Raw genomic sequence first — 12,154 nt, 5'->3', positions numbered from 1 at the left:
CAAGGACGTCCTTGCTCGGTCATACTGAACAGAGTTATCTTCCTTTATTCGGTCTTTCTGTTGTCATAGGGTTGTTTTTCATCTGACTGGCCATGGTGTCCGGCCAGGATGAAGATTCAGGGGATTTACGTCTTATCTCTTACCACAGTCACAAGCTCTCCATGAACGGTTGTCCGAATAGTCATATTCGACCGGTCATGTAGGTCGTTTGGCCCACTACGCCCGACCGGGGGACCTATGCTTCGACTATCTTTACTTTGGCCTCTACGTCAACTGGCTGCAAGCCCGATTGACTGGACGATTAGTATGTTCTGCAACTCTTAGTCCCGATCGGGTGTTTCAGGGTTTAGAGCCATTGCTCGGTTGTGATGTTCATTGCTCTTGCCGTTTGTCGAGAAGCTGCCTTTTCTCCGACCGAATGTGATAGGGTTTAGAGCTACCGCTCAACTATGACAGACACTTTAGCCATCTTTGAACTTCTTTCTGGTCACTCTTCCGATCGACTATTCATACTCTGAGGCTGATGCCGCTCGGATCCATCATGGATAACACTTAACTATTTTTTAACTTCCTTCTGATCTCTGCTCCGAGCGCTCACCCCCACTTAATGCCTTTTAATTGTTGCTAACGTCACCATAATTTCTCAGAAACCATTCAAATCCCTAACCCTTATGCAAAACACGCTTGACCATGCCCTTTAATCATGCATTCTCTTTCCTCATTAATGTCACTTGTAATCGAATGTCACATGTCATTTTTCCCTATCGCTGCATGTGTGATGTGACAGATAATTATTTGGATTTGATGCGATGACTGCCTTTTCGAATTCCATGACCTAGATTAAACCTCAATTTCCAAAGTTCTTGATCTGACGACTTAAGGCAGCAGTCCACAGGGTTTTTAAACCCTCAACTTCTTTCTTCTTCATCTCCACACCTTCATCTTCTTTTGTTCGCCTTCTTGCTCTCTCTTCTCTATTTGTCACCGATGATCCTTTTTTTCCAGTAAGTTCTTCCCTCCTCCTTTCAATCTTTGCTCTTCACCCCTCCTTTCATGGCGCGCTCTCCTTCTCCACCCCCTATGGCACACCTCCACCGCGCCCGATTTTAAAGGTGATGAGGTAGATCAAATGAAGATGACCTACCATATTCCCGACAACTACCAAATCACCATCCCTTCTGCCTATACTTGCCCCCATACACCTCCGGATGACTTTCTTCCTTTCTTCAAAGACTAATTCCATGTCGGCCTGTGCTTTCTCATTCATTCTTTTTTCTCTGACGTTTGTATATACTTTCACATTCCCTTACACTAGCTGGTACCCAACTTCTTTAGACTACTGTGTGAGGTTGTTGTCCTATTCCGCATATATGGAGCTTTCCCTTTATCCCGTATTTTTCATTATTTTTATTATCTAAAATTGTCCAAGTTGGGCACCTTTGTCTTCCAGGACCGAGTAGGCGCTGTCTACTTTGATAATATGCTCACATCAAATAAGAGCGGGAAGGACCATTATTTCTATGTACGACTCCTTGATCGGCTAGCCTTCCCGACCGGCTGGCAAATGGAGCTGCCAAAGTCCTTTGCAATGACAAAGTATCGATGGGAGTCGACCTACCTCTAAGCGGTCGCGCACCTTTCCAGTCAGAAATATCACATCCACAAATTATTGCTGGAGGGCGTGCTATATATGTTTGGGCTAAGTCCCATCCGAGCCTGGCTACCTGGCTCTTTAGGTAAGCTATTTCTATATCCATCATTTTTTATTTTAACTGATTTCTCCTTCTATTTTGCAACCCAAGTCATGCTGAAGCCATTGTTAAGTAGCTCAAGCAAATTAACTGATGTGAAAATCAGTGCAAACGGGGTTGTCGAGCTAGAGAGTCACGGTCACTTGCCGGTCACGCATTCAGAAGATCAGATCGGGGAACAAAGTTGAGCAACAGCAAGTAACACCGCGGCTGCCAAAAGTGAGCTTCTACCTGCACGACCCTGCATGGTTCCAGTGGCTATCCCTTCCGAGTCGACTGCCTCTTGTGAGCCCCTGAACCATTGCCAACGAAGGAATAGGCTTCGGTCGGAGCTTTCCTCCCACTCGGAGGCTTCAATTCTGCAAACTTCTGTGGCCACTTCTGATCCTTGACTTCCATCCAAGCGGGGCAAGAGTTCTTCCTCCGTCGTCCCTGAAATAACGATCGGCCTACTGACACCGCCATCGTCCGATCGGACTTCCTCCTTGTCCGAGCTGCCAGCGGGGATGATGATAGCGCAGCCAATTTCTTACCTGTCGTCGCTGCCAACCGACCTAGCAGCCCCTACTTCAATCATCTGCTCCTCCCCCATGTCCAAGGGTAAAGTGATTTCAGAGCCCTCGGATCTGAGCGGCCATAGGCATATTACGACCATCACCTTATTACCAACTGATGATTGGTGCCATCCAGATGACACCGAGCTGCGCTCCCCTTAACATAAAATTAGGATACAAGGTCCTCTAGCCCAGACCTGGGCAGATGCTAGGGCCAAGGCAGTGACTGTTTTGTCTGGGGAGCTTGCTGATAGCTTTACTCAGAAATCCATAGGGGGTAAGCTTATCTAGATTTTCTCATTATTTTTCCCGGTCAAGCGCTTCTGACATCTTCTACTTATAGTTTTGAGTGGAAAGCTTGACCATGTGTTAAAGGCTGACCTTTCTCGAGCATGAAAATAGGTAGCTGCAAGCTCTGACCAGGGAGTCGAGCACCTTGCAGGCCTGGGGTCGAGCAATTGACTACCGAGTTGTCTAAATTGAAGAAATATTTAGACACTTCCTCCGAATAGCTCTTAGGGTCCGAGCGGGCACTGACAGTGGAGAAGAAAAAAACCATGACCGGGCCCTCCAACTCGACCGACTGACCAAGAAGGTTCATCATTTTGAGTCAAAGATTAACTTTGCTAATGCCAGGAAGCTCAGGGCTATTGAGGACTTGGAGTTAAAGAACAAGGAAGCTTGGGTTCTGGCCAAAAAGCTCTAGGAAGCAAAAACACACCTTGGCCGCGGAGCAGTCCGACCATACGACTGAACAAGCGAGCCACGAAATCTAGCTCGGTGAGTTCAAAAGGACCATTGATGAGAAGATGCCGAGCTGCTAGCTCTGAAGGTCAAACTGGCCAAATTTAAAGAAGAAGAGCCCGCCCAGCTGGAAACCCACAGGGTGGAGTATCTCCGCTCAAGGGAATTCAACCAGATACTGACAGACCAAACCATTCACTTGTTCGGCTATAACATCGAGGGGACTATTATGCAACCAAAGGAGGGCAGCTATCTTGCAGCAGAGGTCCCAACAATGTTAATAAAGAGGGAGAAGATTGTGGAGATACTCCTCGACAATGTAACCGTCGACCTGGTGTAGCTTTCCTATGCATTTAGCAACAACCTTTTGTGGAAACTCAGTAACTTTTGTAAAAATTTGCTAAGTATAATTCAATGTGCATCCGATCGACATTTTAGAGTTCTCGTTCATTTTAACCTTTACACTTCATCTTTAAAACTTTCTTAACGTGAGTGTCATGCAGAGAGCAAGAGTTAGGCTCGCTCAAAACTTGGTTGAACAACTCGACACTCCAGGATACTCAGGTGTGAGGGCTTCGCTTACTTGTAACCCGTCTGAACGGGTTGAGAGTCTAGAGGCATGAGAGCTCAGCTCAATTATAACTCGTCTGAACGGATCGAGAGTTCTTCGATACTTAGCGCGATGGCTTCGCTCGCTTATAACTTAGTTGAACGACTCAAGAGTCTAGAGGTTTAAGAGCTCAGCTCACTTATAACTCATTCGAATAGGTCGAGAGTCTTCGAGACTTAGTGCGAGGGTTTTGTTCTCTTATAACTTGCCGAACGACTCAAGAGTCTAGAGGCTTGAGAGCTCATCTCATTTATAACTCACCCGAATGGGTCGAGAATCTTCGACACTTAGCACGAGGGCTTTGCTCGCTTATAACTTGGCCGAACGACTCAAGAGGCTGGGGGTGTGAGTGCTCAGCTCACTTATAACTCGTCCGAATGGGTCAAGAGTCTTTGACACTTAGTGCGAGGGCTTTATTTGCTTATAACTTGGTTGAACGGCTCAAGAGACTGGAGGCGTGAGAGCTCACTTATAACTCGTTCGAACGGGTCAAGAGTCTTTGACGCTTAGCATAAGGGCTTTGCTCGCTTATAACTTGGCCGAATAGTTCAAGATTCTGAAACACTTTTCATATAAATCTTCTTGCATTCATGGAACGAATGTCTTTACAATTTACATAAACTCAATCACAAACTTACTACTCGACCCTATTAATAGGGTTGTAGATGATTCGTGCTTTAAGGTCATTCCAGATTCCTCCTAATTTCATCTTGTCAATAGTAAGATCCCATGCTGGGCTTCTGGATCACTTTATATGGCTCACCCCATGAGGCCTTCAGCTTGGTGATGTCGCCGACCGGCTTGACTTTTTTCTAGATTAAGTCACCAACCTAAAAAGATCTCGGGATTACCCTTTTGTTGTAGTTCTGCTTCATTCTCTGCCTATATGCCATTAGCCGAATGATTGCTTTATCCATGATTTCGTCTATCAAGTCTAATTCCATAAGGCGCCGCTCGAGATTTTCCGCGTCGTAGAGCTGAATCTGATCGGACTCAATATCTATCTCTCACCCCTGTATACTAAGTGGAACGAGATTATGCTGGTGGCTTCTCTAAGCGTGGTGCGGTAGGCCTACAACACGCTTGGCAGTTCATCCACCCAACTTCCTTCGACGTGGTCGAGCCGAGCCTTGAGTTCTTTGAGGATTTCTTTGTTGGTGACTTCCACCTAGCCATTGCTCTGGGGGTAAGCTACTGAAGTGAAGATCTGCGTAATACCATAACTGACACACCACTCTCTAAGTCTCCGCCCTTGAAATTGCCTCCCATTGTCGGAGACCAGTTTATGAGGGACACCGAACTGACACACAATATTCTACCACAAGAACTTGATAGTCATCTGCTCATTATCTTAGCGAGTGGCTCTGCCTCTACCCATTTGGAGAAGTAGTCTACAGCCACAAGAAGAAACTTCCTTTGTCTGGTCGCCAGGTGAAAAGGTCCGACAATATCCTTGTTCCATTGATCGAATGAACAAGAGACAATGGATACCTTCAGCTCTTCTGTAGGCTTGTGTGGTATATTCTGATATTTCTGATAGGACAAGCAGGTTTCCATCGTCTAAATGACATCATCTTGCAAGGTATGCCAGAAATAGCCTGCCAATAGGATTTTCCTCACCAATGAACGATCGCCAGGATGACTTCCATAGGAGCCCTAGTGAACTTCTCGCAGGATTTATTAAATGTCTTCTGATCCGATGCACTTTAGCAATGACCTCGAGAAGATTCTTTTGTACAAGTGATCTCCAACTAATGTGAACCGCCTAACTTTCTTTTTTATTAACCAAGCTTGCTCCCGGTCGACCAGCGCATTGCTCGATCGGAGGAACTCAATCAAAGGTGTTCTCTAATCGCTTGAGGCTCCCCTTTCCGCTGACCTCTCGATGTGAGCTACCAACATTACCTGCTTGATCAGTTATCTAACAATACAAGGCTTAAGGAACTTGCTAACTTGGCCAACTCGTCGCGTACTGGTTGTCCACTCGGGGGATCTTTTGTATGACACCTCTTGAAATTCTGTCTTTAGCCTCTCGAAAGCCTCAGCATATAATTTGAGCATGACGTTATTTTTCTTGAAAGTGTCAGAGAGTTACTAGGCTGCCAGTTGGGAATTTGGGTGGATAAGGATCCAAGTGGCTCTCACATACCTAGCTGCTTGCAGATCGACAATCAGTGCTTCGTACTTCGCCTTATTATTTGTAGTTCGGTAGTCCAACCGAACGGACAGTTGCATTCTGTCTTCTCGTGGTGATATTAAAAGCATGCCCACTCTGCTACCCTGTCGGGTGGATGACTCGTCCACATATATCCTCCAAGTTATCTCTAGCTCTACATTTTGTACTTTAGTCACAACATCGGCTAAGACTTGTGCCTTGATCGCCAATCTGGGTTGGTACTGTATCTCGAACTCGCTCAGTAGGGGTGTAATCGAGCCGAGCCGAGCCGAGCCGAGCTCTTGAATGTTTGAGCTTGACTCGTTTATAATCGAGCCGAGCTCGAGCTTTATTTAACGAATATATTCATGGCTCACAAGCTTATTCGAGCTTTTATTGAGCCTAAACGAGCTTAATAAATATAAATCATAAATTTAAATATTCATTAAAAACTAAATTATATATTTAGAGAAAATTATAATATTATTATTAAAATTTATAATTTTATTCTAATAAATAGATTTAATATATTTGTCTATATTTTTTATAAGTAGAGTGTAAAATCTATAAATTCAATATCAAAACTATTATTTTTTTATTTAAAAATTGCTTAATGAGCTTAACGAACGTGTTCACGAGCTAACGAGCCGAATATTGCGAAGCTTGAGCTTGGTTTGTTTATCTTAACGAGCCTCATTAAACGAGCTTTTATCGAATCGAGGTTCGAATAGCTTGCGAACGGCTTGGTTCATTTACATCTCTATCGCTCAGCTTTGTGGTTCACTTGATTAGTCACCAGGATGTCTCTGGGTTGAAGACTCTCCCTAGTATGCTGTTACTTAACACAATTATGGGATACGATAAAAAATACAGGTGTAACCTTCGAGCGGCGAGGACCAACTCTTACGTTAGTTTCTCAAGACAGGTGTAGCGGCATTCAACGTCTTTCAATATGTGGCTCAAAAAGTACACTAGCTGTTATTCTGCGCCGTTCTGTCACACTAACGCTGATCCGACTACTCACTCTATGGACGACAGGTACATCCAGAGGGCTCGCCGACAATGGGCTTTACCAATACAGGTAAAGAAGTTAAATAACTCTTGAGCTCTTCCAACGCCTTATCGCATTCTACGTCCCACTAGAATTTGGTAGCTTGACGTACCACTTTAAAGAATGGGTGGCTTCGATCGAACGACTTGAAAATGAATCTTGACAAGGTTGTTATCTGTCCGGTCAGCAGCTGAGCTTCCTTTAAATTCCGTGGATGGGGCATGTCTTGGAGTGTCTTCACTTTACTTGGATTTGTTTCAATTCCCCACTCAGTTTCTATGTAACCAAGGTGTAGGGCTGTAAATACGCTAAATGGAGGGGGGGGGGGGGGGGGGGGGAATAGCGTTCTTCAAAAATCGAGAGTTAAAATGAATTACACAGCGGAATAAAAAAAGGAAACTAGAAGGAAGAAGACAAACACGCGCTAACACAAGTAATTTTTTACTTGGTTAAGAGCTTTCGACGACTCTTACTCCAAGGTCCGCACTCGTGAGTACTTTTGTTAGACAATCCTCTAATAGTTCAAAAAGATACAATAATGAAGTACAAGGACTATATATGAAAGATTACCGACAATAAAAAAAACTAAGTAAAGTTTGATGTTCGGTTGTCGGTGGAGCGTTACAACGTTATCGGAGCCTTTTTGAAGCAGCACGCAAGAAGGAAAGTCGTAGCAGATGATGCCTTGAAGCTGTTAGTCGAAAGCCCTTATATAGGCCCATTCCAGATGTTTGGAATCCCTCCGGGTGCCTGGACTATACTGACGTGGTGACCTCTCATCGAAACTTCATCCGCGAAGTTTTATCCACCTCCGGGCGCCGGGACCCCCTTTGGGCATCTGTACCGTTGACGTGGTCTTGGTCAGTCGATGTGCTCCAACTTAACTCTTATATAACTTTTCTGGTCTGGATGCTTGGACCAATTCAGAGCACTCGGATCCCTCGGGTGCCTGCCTAGGCACCTGCCTGGGTGAGCTGGTTCGGGTGCCCGGATCCCTTCCGGGTGCCTGACCCCCCTTTTTTCACAGTTCTCTTTCCTGCAAAAAAAAGTTAGTTTAGGCAAATAAAAATATATTTATCCTATAAAATAAAGTTAGCACAATATTAATAAGATAGAAGTAATTAGATCCTGTTTCCCCGAGATTAGATCTAGTTGGACTGACGTCTATAGTTTTCTCAACCGGGAACGTGTCCTCATTGGATCTCTCCTCTAGTTGCTTACCTCCACTTACTAATTACAGTCGCTTGACTTGCCTTTGACCCATTAGGTCTTCCAGTTGTTAGGTCCCGTAGACCCAACTAGAATTCCCGTCAGATATCGGGTCTCACGGACCTAACCGGACTTTCCGCCAGATATCGGGTCCCACAGACCTAACTAGATTTCAACATGGTGTTAGGTCTTCTAGACCCGTCAACTCCTGCACACTTGGTAAAATAATTGGACTACAAAACACTCTTAACTTTAAAGCACTTGTCATTCATTAAATCTGTGTAATTGCACCAACAGTCTCCCCCCTTTTGATGCAATGATAACTTAGGTTAAAGTTAGAACAAATAATATTGAAAAATAATATGCAAAATACAAACAAATGATCTCAGTTATTTTTGAATTTGTTCACTTGATCAAATTTATTTGGTATTTTTCTACATTAGCCCTTACTTTCTCCTTTTGACATTCATAAAAGAAAAATTAAGGTAAAGGAAAGACAAACATAAGAAAGCTAATCTCAGACAGTAATACAGAAAATAGTAATATAGAAAATAGCTGAAAGTAAATATTTTGTATATCTCAAATTTAAGGAGAGGTTTTGAACAGAAGGTCAGTCAAATAATTGTCTTTTAATTTTTTTTTTTAAATTATCTTTTAAAAAAAATTAAATAAGAAAATATCTAAGTAAATATTTGTAAAGAAATTTATTAAAAAATTATTCTAAGAAGATTTTTAAAGTAGTTTTAAGGAGAAATTTTTGATGTAAGATTTTAAAAAAAAAAAATTAAGAAAAATAATTTAAGAAAAAAATTCTCTAAGTAAGATTTAAAAAAGAAGGAAATTTTTTATGTAATAATTTCAAAGAAAAATTTTCTAAGGAATTAGTTTTAAAAAAATTTAAAGAAAAATTTTAACAATTGGTTTAAAATAGGGTCCTCTCTCTGAATCTGAGCACATAATAGCTGATGTGTAAAATAAGAAATATCAAGAATTATGTGATAAATGAACTGAAATATCTAGTGACTAAAGTGATAATCAAATAGTATCAAGTCAGTATGAACTACTGAAATAGCCAGCATAATGTGATAAGTGAAATAAAACATCTAAAGTGAAAGCCAAATAACATTAATCAGAAACTGAACTATTGAGAAGACGAGGAAGAAGGGTCAGAACCCCAAGAGCGTAACATGTCCATCAACTCAGTATGATGAGTCTGCCCCTCCTCTCGAAAACTGGAAATATCCTATTGAAGATCGGAGATCTCCTATCGAAGACTCGTTATGGACGCCTCAAGTCTATTAACTCTGTCGTCTAAAGTACGAGGAATTGGAGGCGGGGGTATCCCAAAAAGATCATCTATGAGATCATGTATCTCTACCTCCTCTCCTGGAGCTAGGTTATGCTGAAGCTAGGTTACGGGCTCAGGTGGCGGCTGGGCTGTGGGGTCAGGCTAGTGCTGTGCCCCTCTTCTCCAGGATAGGACACCCTGATCACATATGTGGACACCAACTAAGGACAGGTTCCTAGCATCTACTATGCCAAATTCATTTAGGACTCTGACGTCACCTGTGGTGACATCAATACCCAATGATGTTAAGTAGGCGATCAAAATATGACAATAAGGCATATAGACCCACTGACTAGTGGTAATATCTGCTGAATAAATGATGGTATAAAAAATATGTAAACTGATATCTATATCTAATCTCTGACATAATGCATAGAGAATGAATGAATGAAATGGACGCATCATGGCTATGTCGCGGGTAGTCAGAGGTAGAATGTATGTGACTAGCATCCTATAGAGGACATAGTCCTGGACCCTAAGAGTAACAAATCTGAACTGGGTCACAGTCGATATATGTTGACTTCCAAAAAATATGAAAATATCGTATCGAGTATGATATGTGAATAGAGATCACCAAATGATGGATTCTCTAGGGGATAGCACAGAAAAGGACATGCGAAGGGTCATAATCCTAAAAAGTTTATAATGATAGTAGGAGATAACGTAATGTCTGTACTAGCGACCATAGTGGAGTATGTAACATCATTAACTTTAATTAAGTTGTTATACAGTTCAGCACAGAGACTTATGTTTACGGAACTAGAGCAATATACTAAACTTTGCAACCTATAATATTTAATGACCTCTATACAAGAAATGCATGATCACATGAAGAAATACCTATCTAGAAATCTATAAAGCAATGGAACATATGTAATGAAAGAAAATCTAATCCTAAGTTCATAGGTTGGAAACCTAGGGTCTGTACTAGGTGTTGAGGGATCGACACGGACACCAGTATTTTATCTTTTCCTAATTAACAATAAAAAATTCTAGAAATAAAATACTAAATTAAATAGATAAAAATAAATTTAAGTTTAAAATATTACCGACACCTTGTGAATATTTATAAAGAAATGATGACCTCGGTTGATCCACAACAGCGCAACTTGAAAATGAGAATCGCAAGGGAAAATTTTAAGGGTCGTGGGGAAAAAGTTTAATTTTCCTTTGCTTTTAACAGTTTGCTGAACTCGGGTGAAAAGCAAAAGTCGGGTTCTTTTATAGGATGGTTCGGGCGTCCGGATTGTGTTCAAGCTCCTGGAGAGTGCGACGGAGTGGGGAGCATGAACCTTGTTCGGGCGCCCGGACCCCTATCCTAGGGGCACCCCAATAAAACCAGGGGCAAGTTTTGTGGGGGGCGCCTGGACCTGCGTAATTTAAGTTAAGAATTAAAGATTAATTTAAATTTAAAATTAATTTAAGTTAAGATTAAGTTGTTTAAAAATTAAGTTAAATATTAATTAATTAAGTTGTTTATAAATTAATTTAAGTTAAAAAATTAATTTAAGTTGAAAATCAATTAATTTGTTTAAAAATTAATTTAAGTTAAGTAATTAATTTAAGTAAAAAATTAATTAAGTTGTTTAAAAGTTAAGTGATTAATTTAAGTAATTAATTAAGTTGTTTAAAATTTAATTTAAGTTAATTAATTAATTTAAGTAAAAAATCAATTAAGTTGTTTAATAGTTAAGTGATTAATTTAAGTAATTAATTAAGTTGTTTAAAAGTTAATTTAAGTAATTAATTTAATTAAAAAATTAATTAAGTTGTTTAATAATTAATTTAAGTTAAAAATTAATTAAGTGGTTTAAAAGTTAAGTAATTAATTTAACTAAAAAATAATAATTAAATTGTTTAATAACAAAAAACTTAGTTTTAAAAATACTCATCTAAAATTGGTCCTTATGTTTAACATTTAGTTACTAACTAGATATACAGAAGATACCAGTTTTCACTTGGTTAGTAAGTTACGTAATATTGTCTAGTTAGATATTTGTTGAAAAGTGACTACTTAACTTGATCAATGCACTGTTATATTTTTCACCTAAACTTATGTTGATGCACTGATATAAGCATCTAAAGTCCAAGCAAAATGTCTACACATCTCACATCATTCTATGTTTTGCATACACAATTAAGGTAGACCTAGTATATTTTTGAGATGCTCAATTCTTAGATCTACAGGATCATGTTTTCTATGAGTTCGATCTACACTAAGGCTGAAATAATTTTGAAACGCTAAGAAAAAGGGATTTTTTAGAAAAAATAAATAATTTTTTTTAGAAATTAAAAATTGTCCAAACAAATATAGTCCCCCTTAACCTAATATCTTAGTTTTCAAGTACAAACACTATACTTATAATTATTTACAAATAAGTTTAAACAAATTAATTATTAAATTTAAATTTAATTAATAAGAATTAATCATAATTTAATTTTATTTAATTCATTTTAATTTAATTTATTTTTAATTAATTTAACTTATTTAACTTATTTTGAATTAATTTAACTTTATTCATCTCACCAATTTAAGTTTTCAAACAAAGGGATCATACATTTTTATGCGATGAGTTAAGTTGAATTTCAAGATTTGATTTAACTAATGTTAGACTCAAGTTTAACTTTGGATTCAACAAACAGGTATTTTTTAGATAAATTTCTTTGCTATAGTGGGTCACTTGAACATCATTAGAGTAACCATGCCTTTGAAATTTTCTAAATAGTTCTAT

The sequence above is a fragment of the Zingiber officinale genome, chromosome 3A (assembly GCF_018446385.1).
Source record: "Zingiber officinale cultivar Zhangliang chromosome 3A, Zo_v1.1, whole genome shotgun sequence".
Lineage (NCBI taxonomy): Eukaryota > Viridiplantae > Streptophyta > Magnoliopsida > Zingiberales > Zingiberaceae > Zingiber > Zingiber officinale.
This window is presented reverse-complemented; position numbering follows the sequence as displayed.